This window comes from Elaeis guineensis, chromosome 9 (genome assembly GCF_000442705.2).
Source record: "Elaeis guineensis isolate ETL-2024a chromosome 9, EG11, whole genome shotgun sequence".
In the NCBI taxonomy this organism is placed as follows: Eukaryota; Viridiplantae; Streptophyta; class Magnoliopsida; order Arecales; family Arecaceae; genus Elaeis; species Elaeis guineensis.
Genome location: NC_026001.2, coordinates 24231140 through 24243155, shown reverse-complemented (window position 1 = coordinate 24243155; position 12016 = coordinate 24231140). Strand labels below are relative to the sequence as shown.

At 44.3% G+C, this 12016-nt stretch overlaps 1 pseudogene; it reads left to right on the top strand.

The window, feature by feature from the left end:
* Positions 1 to 539: 539 nt before the first annotated feature.
* LOC105031931 (leucine-rich repeat receptor-like serine/threonine/tyrosine-protein kinase SOBIR1) lies at positions 540 to 2720 on the top strand (annotated as a pseudogene).
* The last annotated feature ends 9296 nt before the right edge of the window (positions 2721 to 12016 follow it).

Sequence of the window (12016 nt, the reverse complement as noted above, 5' to 3'; positions counted from 1 at the left end):
TAACGTCAGGCCTATTATCAGGATTTTTTTTTCTTCTGGTTTCAAATAAAAACCCACTTGACTCCTGATTGCCAGAAACAGGTCTGGGCTCCTCTACCATGTCTCTCTTGCTGTAACTAAATTGAGAAATACTTAACTCCTACCAAAAAAAAAAAAAAAAACAAAATCACCCCTATCATGCGTGTAGAATTTTGCTATGCTGTTTGTCACATCGTCCCTATTCAGCGGTCAAGGCGCGTAAGGAACGCTTCCTCCATACTCTTCACGTTTGGGACGGCAGCGTGCTACCTACAAAGACTCCAACACCAAACACTCATTTTGTCCAATCAAACAACACCGAGTAATCTAAATAAAATAATACGACATGCCAGAAACATCCAGTCAACGTCACACGGTCATTCATCGGAACATCGACACTCAATGGTTGACCCCAAAGTCTTCCAACCAATCCAACCCGCCCATTTTTTCCGCGGCCGTTCCATCACCGTCTATTTCCTCTCCCGGTGTTCCAATTTTTCCACAACCCAATCCTCTTTAATTGCCCCGCTAAATTCGCACCTCCTCGCCAGTCGCAAACCATGGCTGTACATTTACCAACAAAAGCCATGGCTATACGCCTCCTCCTCCTCCTCTCCGCCGCCGCCATTGCCGTCGCTGGTGTCGAATCCGACTCCCTCCTCCGGTTCCTTTCCGATCTCGGCTACACCGTATCCGGCGATCCCTGCCTCACCCTGGGCGTCACCTGCGACGCCAGCGGCGCCGCCACCCGCATCACCCTCCCCGACGCAGGCCTCGCCGGCTTCCTCTCCCCCGCCGTCGGCCGTCTCCCAGCCCTTCGCGAGCTCTCCATCCCCGGCAACCGCCTCTCCGGTGGCCTCCCCGCGAGCTCGCTCGCTGCCGCGCCCTCCGCGTGCTCGACCTCCGTGGCAACCGCCTCTCCGGCAACGTCCCCCGCGAGGTCGGCTCCCTCTCCAACCTCCGCTCCCTCGACCTCTCCTCCAATCGCCTCTCCGGCAACATCTCCTTCCTCCGCCGCTTCCCCTACCTCGAGAACCTCTCCCTGGCCGGCAACCTCTTCTCCGGCCCCGTCCCCCGTTCTCTCAATTCCTTCCCCAAGCTCCGCCATCTCGACCTCTCAAACAACCCCAGCCTCGTCACCCAACCAGCCTCTGATAACTCCCCCAGGCGTCGGAGCCTTCTCCCGAACCGATACATCTTCGCCGAGAATGCCACCAAAGCTCACAATTCAACCAACAATTCTTCAAGAAAGGGCAATTCTTCATCCACTGCCACCGCGCCGGCACCGGCGCCATCATCGTCGCCTTCGCATCATCATCACAAGCACAAGCACCGGGTGCGAAACTGGATCATCGGCTTCCTTGTCGGCTCGGTAGCCGGCGTAGTCTCCGGTCTCATTCTTTCCGTCCTTTTCCGACTCCTGATCAATTGCATCCGGGGCCGGTACAAGAATCCGGGAGGGCCATCCATCTTCAGCCCAATCATCAAGCGAGCCGAACACCTCGCATTCTTGGAGAAGGAGGACGGACTCGCTTCTTTGGAGGTCATCGGCCGGGGCGGTTGCGGCGAAGTCTACAAGGCCGAACTACCCGGTACGCCAGAGAGACCCGGAAGGGCGATCGCTATCAAGAAAGTCATGAGAAGGAACATTGACAATACTGAACCTACTGATGAGGAGAGCAAGCTGCTCGACAAGTGGATGCGGCAGATTCGGTCGGAGATTCGGACCGTTGGCTATATCCGTCACCGGAATTTACTCCCGCTGCTAGCTCATGTTCCCCGACCGGATTGCCATTACTTAATCTATGAATACATGAAGAATGGAAGCCTTCAGGATGTGCTTAAGGAGGTCTGGGAGGGCCGGCGAGAGTTGGATTGGCTCATGAGGCACAAGATAGCAACTGGAATCGCCGCTGGCTTGGAGTATCTTCACATCCACCACAAGCCTCAGATAATTCACAGAGATCTCAAGCCAGCAAATATTTTGTTGGATGATGACATGGAGGCGAGAATAGCAGACTTTGGCTTAGCTAAGGAGATGCCTGATACCAACACTCATATAACCACCTCGAATCTTGCCGGGACCGTGGGATATATTGCACCAGAGTATCACCAGACGCTGAAGTTTACAGCAAAGTGCGATATCTACAGTTTTGGAGTGATTTTGGCGGCTCTGGTGATTGGTAAGACGCCATCGGATGACTTCTTCCAGGAAACGCATGAGATGAGCTTGGTGAAGTGGGTGAGGAACATGATGAACTCGCCAAACCCGCGGGCGGCGATAGATAATAAGCTGGTGGGGAATGGGTTTGAGGAGCAGATGTTGCTGGTGCTTAAGATTGCTTGTTTTTGCACAGTGGATGAGCCGAAGGAGAGGCCCAACAGTAAGGAGATCAGGTCTATGCTATCCCAAATAAAGCACCGCTAAGTTTGGCAGGGAGGGATATCATAAAGCTAGTGGAAGGTTTGGCCTTCTTGTGCGTGTTTTTTCTTTTCTTTTTTTTTGTTTGTAGCCTTATTGTGCGTGTTGAAGTCATGGTGGTGGGCATGAAAAAGTTGACCACGATTGGCAAGAAGCATTACCAGGAGAATTAATGTATTAAAATATGAATCCTACTTGGACTTTTCGTTACAACTGTACCTTGTATTATATAAATTATATGAATATATGAATGCTCCTCGCAATATGCTTTTCCACAAAAGTCTCGGTCTGCTCTCAAATTCTATTTTTTGTTTGCGTGATATGGCAATGAAAAGCAAGTTTCGTCCCGTGTGATGTGGGTGATATTTACAATGAAAAGCAAGTATCCTCCTGTGCGATGTGGGTGATATTTATTATCATAAAATTGTCAAAGGGAGCTCCAAATGATTAAATTAACACGAACAACTCGAGTTCACTGTAAAAACAGGCTTGGTCAACTCATCTTAGGATCACACCACGCTTACACATATAAGTGCTTGGGTAAGGATAAGTTGGGCTTGCAGAAGTGTGAATTATGGGCTTGGATTAGAGGGAGGGACATCTATTTGCTGATTCTAACAACCTCAAGGGACTTTTAAATGCTGGTTATTCATAGATGGTCAAGCATACGTATTTTGACAGTCAATATCATCACGAATTTTTATGTTTCCATGATCAGCTTGCTCATGAGATTCCTATAGCATGCAAAGCGTTTAAAAGGTTTATAAGATCTTTGCTTTTTCAACTAACAACAATATGATTTTTGATTGACCTCCCAAAAGATCATGGTCAGCTATATATCCATCTATGTGTGTGTGTGCGTATATAGAGGCAACTCTTAATCAAAAACAATTTTTTTTTTTTTCCCGCATTTTAGAGATATCCCTATGATAGAAAAATTAGTATTACTTGAGAAATAAAGTTTAAATTAGCGATCACTCGATCTCCTATCAAGAGTCAGGTGGACATGCTTGCAACAACTATTTGGTAGAAACAATGGAAGAAGAGAAACTAAAAAAAAAAAAAATTGAACCTAGAGTGAAATCTATTTCTATTAAAGATAGCATCTATTTTGCTTCAACAGATATTTCTTAGATCTTGATTGGTGCTTCCTACCCAATGAATTTGATAGGACTCTACGACGAGTTGACATGAAGCTGGACAGTTTCACATTAAGCTAGAAGGCAATGGGAAGGTGAGAGTTTTTGCAATAGTAAATCCAATCTTTTAGAACTTAAGCTTTTACATGATTGGGTCATGGAGTGCCTCCATGCCCTAAAAATAGATGGAACATTTCATCAAACTGCACCTCTCAACAAGTTAAATAAAAAATTAAATTCATATTATATTGACTTGAAAGTTGCGACTAACTCTTTACTGATAGATCTTTTAGGGTCTATGCTTTTGGATCTTCCGGGGCATGATTTTGTCCGGTCATGGTTTTTCTTATGACTAGCCCTATTTTCAAGATTTCTGAAGGATAGAAAATAGCAAACTCTAAACACGTTTACTATTTTACAAAGGGTAAAACTTTAGGATACTATTCTTCCTCGCCGTCCTTTAGATATTAATATGCTTTTTTATCACATTAATTCATCCTCTTGATGATATATGATAGGTTTTTTTCCTTATATTAAAAACTAAAATATTTAAAATAAAAATTAATCGAGTCAATGAAGGAGATAAGGCCACCCGCACCGCCACCCCGCAAACCTCACACCTCCCCTCCCCAATGCAGCAGTACAATCTCTATATATAGCTTTATATTTCTAGTCTCTAAAAGAAGTCATACAATACACACATATATACATACATCCATGCGTATATGTACATATATGTACGTATGTAAATACTTTATGTTTTAAATTTGATAAAATCTTTACAGGTTCATAATCAATGCCTTTCAAAACTGACAATCCATCATGTTGAAGATGATCTACATTAGAAAATACTATTAGAAACCAATGTTCAATAATTACATATGTCCCCCACCTTTCCTAATAAGGATTAATAATACTTGGACATTCTCTACCAAAAAAAAAAGACTTAGACATAGTTTGTGCTTTCCATGGCATGAGACACGCGGATTCATCTTGAAAGCACATAATGACAATCAAGCTAGGATAAGTCTTTTGTTAAATATCAAAAAATAATTTTAGCTCACCAACATGAGCACTCTACAAAATTCTTCAGCATCTCATTAGCATCATGAGGAGTTTCTTAGTTGGACATGCTTTGGTTGTGAGTCACTAAGTACAAAAATATATGCGATGGTTTTGCCTTCTAATTTTTTATTAGTTGAAATAATTATGAGAGTAGTTTATTCGCCAATCTTTGTTCCCACTCTTAAGGCTACTTTGGCTAAGCCTATTAAAGTGGAGACATACCCGAGGAATTGGTTTGTTTGGAATTTTTTGAGCTGCTCTTGCGCCACCAAGTAAAGATATCATTATGAAATCAAGAATAATAATTATTATTATCATTATGCCAATTCTTCATTCCAAAATAGAATTTAGATTTTCAAAATATTAAACATGAGTGCATCCTACAATATTGGAATGGGTGGTACACAAAATTGGAGCGTATCCAGAATTGATTCATGATGTTTTAAAAATTAATTCTCCCAGATTCTTGACCAAGCAATTCTGGATTGTGTGTGAAATGATAATAAGAACTATGAACCCAAACATAACCGTAGAGGACCATTGAATCAAATAAAATGATATAGATCATCGTGTGACTTCATATAAATGAAAAGATCTGAATCACAATCATTTATTTTCTTTTCTTTATCAGACATTTGGTTCATCAGAATCACAATTATATTTTATTTTTAAACATACAAGTTTGTTGAATTAGCTACCTTCCTCACAGGTGCTATCACTATATATTAAGTGGTACTATTGCCTAAAATATGTTAGTTATGCATACTTGACTAGTTAGCAGTTTACAAGAAGTACATGCTATTATGATCTCTGTTAAGGTTAAACGGGCCTAATAATAAATGATAAATCATCTGAACTACTCCATGCTTTAGACTAAAAGTCCAGCCAATGTTCTGTGATCAAGAGAGAAAAACAAAAAAATAAATAGAAAAGAAGTCCAGTCAATGGATCAGTGACCCTACAAATAAATAGCTATAAAGATAATGATAAATGCTTTCTTTTGTAAGCTCCTGTACTAACCTATTCTCGCAGATCCAATGAAGATTCTGCGAGGGGGATAGGGCTGACCCATCTAATCTCCGTAGAATATGTATGCATGTATTTCCTCCACCACTACTCGTCTCCTTCCACATGCCATGTGGCCTGCCAGACTTTTACTTTTAAGACAAACATGGCCGACAAGTCTTTGATTTTAATCATTATGAGTGCAATATATATACACTGATTGCAACGTCGAATTATTTCTGTTAGTCATGCAAGTAAACCAAACTGAGCTGATACCAACCAGGCGAAGATCCAACAGGAGAAAAGGGAAGTCATGACATAGGCTTATTTTCCTGGTACCCGTCCAACACGTTTGTTGATAATTTATTGCAACAGACTTGGTGGTCTTGCCACGACTTTGACATCAACCAAGACTCTAGTATCACTTTTCATCTGGTCTTATTCTATAGCTAATGTACACAAACAGGCCTGGCTTAAATGATTGCAAGGCAGTGAAGCATATTATATATATATATATATATATATATATATATATATATATATATATATATATATATATATATATATATATAAAAGGATGCATTTGGTTATATTTTTTATTTTTGATTTTTAAAAAATATTTTTTATTTTTTTTTGATTTTTACTATTAAGTAAAAATAAAAAAAATAAAAAGTATGTTTGATAACTCTATTGCTATAAAGTAAAAAGCAACGATTGAGGACGGTAGGTGAAGAGCTCGATGAGGGAGAAAGGTTCAGAAAGTGAGGGAGAAGGAGGTGGGGATGTGAAGAACTCGATGAGGGAGAAGGGTTCGGGCTCTTTATTTTTTGGTTTAATATTTTAGATGTGCGGAAGCAAAAAAAATAGAAAAATAAATTTTGAAAAGTAAAAAATTTTTGCTTTGCATATAAAATAATTATTTTAATTATTTTAATTTTAATTTTTTACTTTTCATGATGTTATCAAATATTATTTTTTAATTTTTATTTTTTAAAAATTAAAAATAAAAAAATATTTTTTTAATAGCTAACCAAATGCACCCCAAGTGAAAGCGAAATGGAATCTAATTTGTGACCCTGCTTTCTTAGGTATGGGTGCTACTTGGGGGTTGCGCAGCATTGTCCAGACTGAATTAAAAGATAGGGCCTTCTTGGAAGCTTGGATAACTTATTCTTAGATGGCAAGAATGTATGGTTAACCATTAAGAGGAGCTAGCGGTGGAGAAGAGAGTTTAATGATAAACCTATTAGAATATATATATAAGATATGTTTGGTTAGGGAAATTGAGCTTTGAAATGAGAATGAATGATTCTAATTTCAACAGTTTAATTGGAAGGAGTCTCATTCCCATTCTGTGATTCCAAAGAAGAATGGAAATGCCCTCATCCCTCAAACTTCAATCATGACTCTTTTTCAATATTCAAATCCTATTCCGATTCTGATTCCAATTACAAACTAAACACGTTAGGGAATATGGCTTGTTGGTACAGAATTTCACAGAAGTCGGAGAAGCTGGAGTTGAGATGACCGCGGCCGCCGTCGGGACCTGCAAGGGAAGTCTAAACCAGAGTTGGAGGTACTCCGACATGACCCTCCGACGCTCAAGTCAGTACTCTGCTTCCACAGAAATGGAGTGCTCAAATGAAATTTTGGCAGAATTTCGAGATAGAATTTTGAGCTTAGAGAAGAACGTATTTGAGGATCCCTTTTTATAGACGGAGAGCATAACTGATTGACAGCGACGTCTGTAATCGTCTGATAGTGGGCCGTTCAGAACCACGTGGAGTTTGTTACGGAGAGTAGTGGCGTCAGGGGGTCGTTCAGGACCACGTGGAGTTTGTTACGGAGAGTGGAGTGGTGTCCGTTATTGTGACTTGCCAGAGAGTGGTGGAGCCACATGGAATCCATTACAGAGAGTGGAATAGGGTAGTGGCCATTGTCGTGACTTGCTAGAGAGTTCGAATCTGTCGGCTGAAGCTCGGCTGGGATGTCTGATGGAGCAAAATGGCTCTCTATCTCGTCAATCCAGGAGAAGCTCGGATGGAGACTTTCTATTGAAAAAGTCCAATTTCATGAGGAATCCGACAGAGGGTCGACCGGCAGTGGACTTCGGATGGCGTTGGGAAGGTTCGTCCGCTGGAGGAGTCTGGAGGATCCTGTGGAAGTCCGGATGGCGTTGTTGAAGGTTGATGGCTGGGGAGATACAGCAGACACCGGAGGCAGTCGGTCGTTATAGAAATCCAGCTGCTGGAGCCCGTCTGTTGTAGAAGTTCGTCCAGAAGTTCGTTTGGAATCCATCTGCTATGGAAGTTCAGACGGAGTCCAGTTCTTGTAGAATGTTGAAAGGAGGCCGCTTATTGTAGAAGCTCGATTAAAGATCGGTTATCGTGGGAGCTCGAAGTAGTGACCTGGCCGGGAGAGCCTGTCCCATTGTAGAAGCTCGTTTGGGATCCGTCCACTGTAGGAGTTCGACTGAAATTCGGTTCTCGTAGGAGATCAGATGGAATCTAGAAGGTGGTCGACCACCATATAAACTTGGATGGAGTCTGGTTACTGTAGAAATCCCATTGTCAGAGAAGCTCGGATATTGATGAAGTCTGAAAGGAGTTCGGAGTAGAGTCATCCGTGGCCGGAAGAAGTCTGAAAGGGATTCGGAGAATAGTTGATCACTGTAGAAAATCGGTTGATAGTGAAGCTCAGAGAGCATTTGGAGCAGTCTGGTAGATGAATGGAGAAGCTCATTGTCGAAGAAGTCCAGATGGTATTATGGAAGCTCGGACGGTCGAGGGAGTTCAGAAAGACGCCACACAAAGTCGGACGCTGGAAAAGCCCTGGAAGGGTCGGCCTTTTACAAACTTCGATCGGAGGTATTTATACCTAACACCAGTCTCCCTACTTTCGAGTTCGAATTTCGAACGAAGAAAGTACAGAGAAATTTTTACAGCCAAAGTTGCCTCCCTCGACTTCTGTACTTGGTTGTTTTCAGATATTTTGGCATTTGGCACGTTGGTGCTGGAGCCTTTTCAAATCAAGGTGATCTAAAAAGATTTTTTCGAAATTTTTGCTGGAGCGTTGCTCTAGGTACGGTGCAATAATGATTTTGTCAGCTGTCAGCCATTATCAGCCGCCTGCCATGTTGAGTGGGACACGCGGCAAGTGTAGGTCGGCCAGAGGAGATCCACAATCATTACTGCGCTGGGCCCTATTGCCTATTTAAATCCGGTCCCCCCTTCTAGGGATTTCACTTTGCCTGAGAGTCCTGTTGGTGCCCTTCTTCTTCCCCGAGAGCTCCATCCCTTTCCGCCTTAGGCGTTCTTCGAATCGATCCCCATCTCTGCATCTCTGCACTTCTCGGACCAGTCTAGGTTAGTTCCAGAACTCTCCTCTTCATTTTTTCTTTTGCTATTCTTCTTCCATTTTTCTTCTGTTACATTCCACTTGTCCAGTTTTTCGCAAGCGCCCCATCTCTTATTTTTTCTAATTTTTTCAGGATTTTTAAGGTTTTTACTCGATTCATAATATCCTCCAGCACTTCCTCCTCTAGTAGTTCTAGGAGTTCGTCCGTTCCAGTCCCACAAAATTCTAGCTCGGTAGAAGAACCTCATCTGATCTTTGTACCAGACACCATCCCCAGCTCTCTGACTCTGGAGAAACTCTCACTAATTAGGATTCAGTACGGGGTTCCTCCAGAGTACGAGCTGGAGCTTCCCGGGCCAACTGGCCGGGCCAGCGCTCCTCCCCCTGGCTGCTTCTATTTATACCAGGAGGCTTTCCGCGTCAGACTTCGACTTTCATTTTCGCCTTTTGTCATCACTCTCTTTCACTTTTTAAACATTTCTTTAGTTTCTGTAGCACCGAACTCTTTTAGATTTCTGATAGAATTTCTTTCCCTCTGTCGCCTAGTCGAAATCCAGCTAACCCTTTTTCTGTTCAGAAATTTCTATACCTTCAAGCGTCACCCTTTGACAAAGGACTGATGGTGCTTCTCCCCCTAGTTTGATAGAAAGGGATTGCTGAAAGGTGCCCCCTCTTCTATCCACAACTGGAAGGAGAGGTTCTTCTATGTCCGATGCCTGACCTTGGAGCTGGGATTACCCCCCTAAGGCTCTCTGAGGGATTCCGTTCGTCGGGCTTCTAGCCTGGAAAGGGATGACCTCGAAGCCTCCAATAAGCTCGAGGCCTATCAAGCTCCCCTCCTCTCTGAACTTCTGAAGGAACAACTCTTGTTCAACGTCGGCTTGAGTCCTCTTAACCCTGTCGGTATTATTATTATTTTTTTCTCTTTTTTTTTGCTGCTTCCCCTTTCTCTTATTCTATTTCTGCGCCATGTCGATCTTCTTTTATTGCAGACATGGACACAGGCGTGGCTCGGAGGTTAGCCCAGGGTCTCAAGACCCATAAGAGAAAAGGCGCCTTGACTTTAGGGTCAACGAAGAGAGCCAGGATAGAAGAGACGAGCTCGGTCGTGCTCGCTCAGGTGGCTGTTGCCATCGACACCCCCTCCGACGTCGAGCCCGAAGTCCCCCGAGCCTCTTCAAGGAGCCCCCCCACCGAGGATCCCGCTCCAGAGACTCGTCTCGAGGGGGCACCCGGGGTCGAAAGGAGGAGGAGAAAGAAGATCCTGGCCCGCAAGAGCCATAGCCGCAAGGCTACCGTCGAGGGAGCCGACGGCTCCGAGGAAGATCTAGGAGAAAATCCCTTCAACAATAGGGATTTAATAAAGAGGCTGGTCAAAGGGTGCATTCTGCCCGAGGTCGTCCAGAGGATCATCCTTGCTGATCCTGAGCTGCGGGTCTAGGACTCTCTGGGATCTTTTCTTGAAGTAGGTCAATTCACTTTTTTCTCCTTCTTGCTTCTTTACTTAGTTTACTCCTTAGCCTTTATATTGACTCCCCAGTCTCTCTTGCAGATTGGACACCAGCTCATCGCCAACGTCGAGGTGATGAAGATCGCCAAGAGGGAGGCAGCCCGGGTGGAGGAAGGTCGCCTGGCTGAGGCTGCTCGCCTTAAGGAGAAGATCGTTGAGGTCACAAGTCTCTAGAAGGCACTGCAGAAGGAGGGACAAACCTTGTTTGATCTGAGGGCCACCTTGGAGGAGGAGAGAAAGAAGGCAGAAGCCGAGGTCTCCGAACTAAAGGCACAGGACTCCGAGCTGAAGGCGCGGATCTCGTCCCTGGTCTCGGAGGTAGGGGCCCGAGCAGTGGAGAAGTTCAAGGCCTCCTTCGAGATGGAGGATCTGCAGGTCCAATTCGGCCAGGATGCCTTCATCAAGGGTTACGAGCTCTGCCAAGGGAAGGTGGCCGAAAAGTTTTTCGAGCTGGACCTCGGCTTCCTGGATGAGGTGTCCGATGATGAAGCCAGACCTTCCGAAGTCGCTGCCAGTCCTCCCCCAGCCAGGACCTCTTCGATCGCTGTGGCCGTTGCGACCGACCTTCCGGGGGTGCCGAGCTCCTCCACTTCTGTTCCAGAGGTCCGAAACCTCTAATTTTGTATTCTTCCTTTGTGGTGACTTTTTTTCATTCTCGTGTACTTAAAAACTATTTAATCAATGAATTCGGATTCTTCTTTACAGAGAGCTCCTTTTTCTTCTTCTGCATTCCTTTCCTTCTCTTCTGTCTTCTTATACTAATTTGAGTTGTGGCGCTCTTGTCTCCCAACGACAATGTCCTACCGAAGCTCTTCCCCTACCACAGAGGATTTCTCTAAAGTCGATGATCCGGGATCTCAGAAGGAAAGTTCATCACTTGATGAAGAAATCAAAGAAGCTGGATGACAAACTTCACCGATTGAGGAAGAGCCATTCGGAAGTCACTGTGGAGGCTATTCGCTTTCAAGACCTCCACAGAAAGGGTCTCATGGACTATACCCGGAGGAAGGCTGACTTTGTGATGGAGCTTGAGGAACTCCAAAAATATGCCAGTGACCGATCTTGGACTCAGGCTTCCAAGATCAGCTCTTTCGAAGTCGAACTGACGGCCGCACGGGAGAAGATCGATCAGTTGGAAGGGAGCTCGTCCTGACTCACAATCCAGGCCGATCGCAATCGAGACTGATCGAAGAAGTTCTCTGACCTTCAAAAGCAGCTACAGGACGTCGAGGCGAACTACAACGCCTACCAAGTCGACTGGAGCGGGCAAGTAGAGGACTACCGAAGGAAGCTCAAGACGACGACCGATGAAGTTGCCTGCCTTCAGAGGCAGTTGTCTGAGAGAGTCCAGGCCATCTCTATGCAAGGTTCCGATGAGCTCCGCTCCTTGAGGGGGACCATGGAAGAACTGTTTGTGGCCTTTGGACAGGAGAAGACCGAACTGCAGTGGCTGAAGATTCAACTGACCTACGAGCAGCAATCGATCAAGGATGCCGAGGC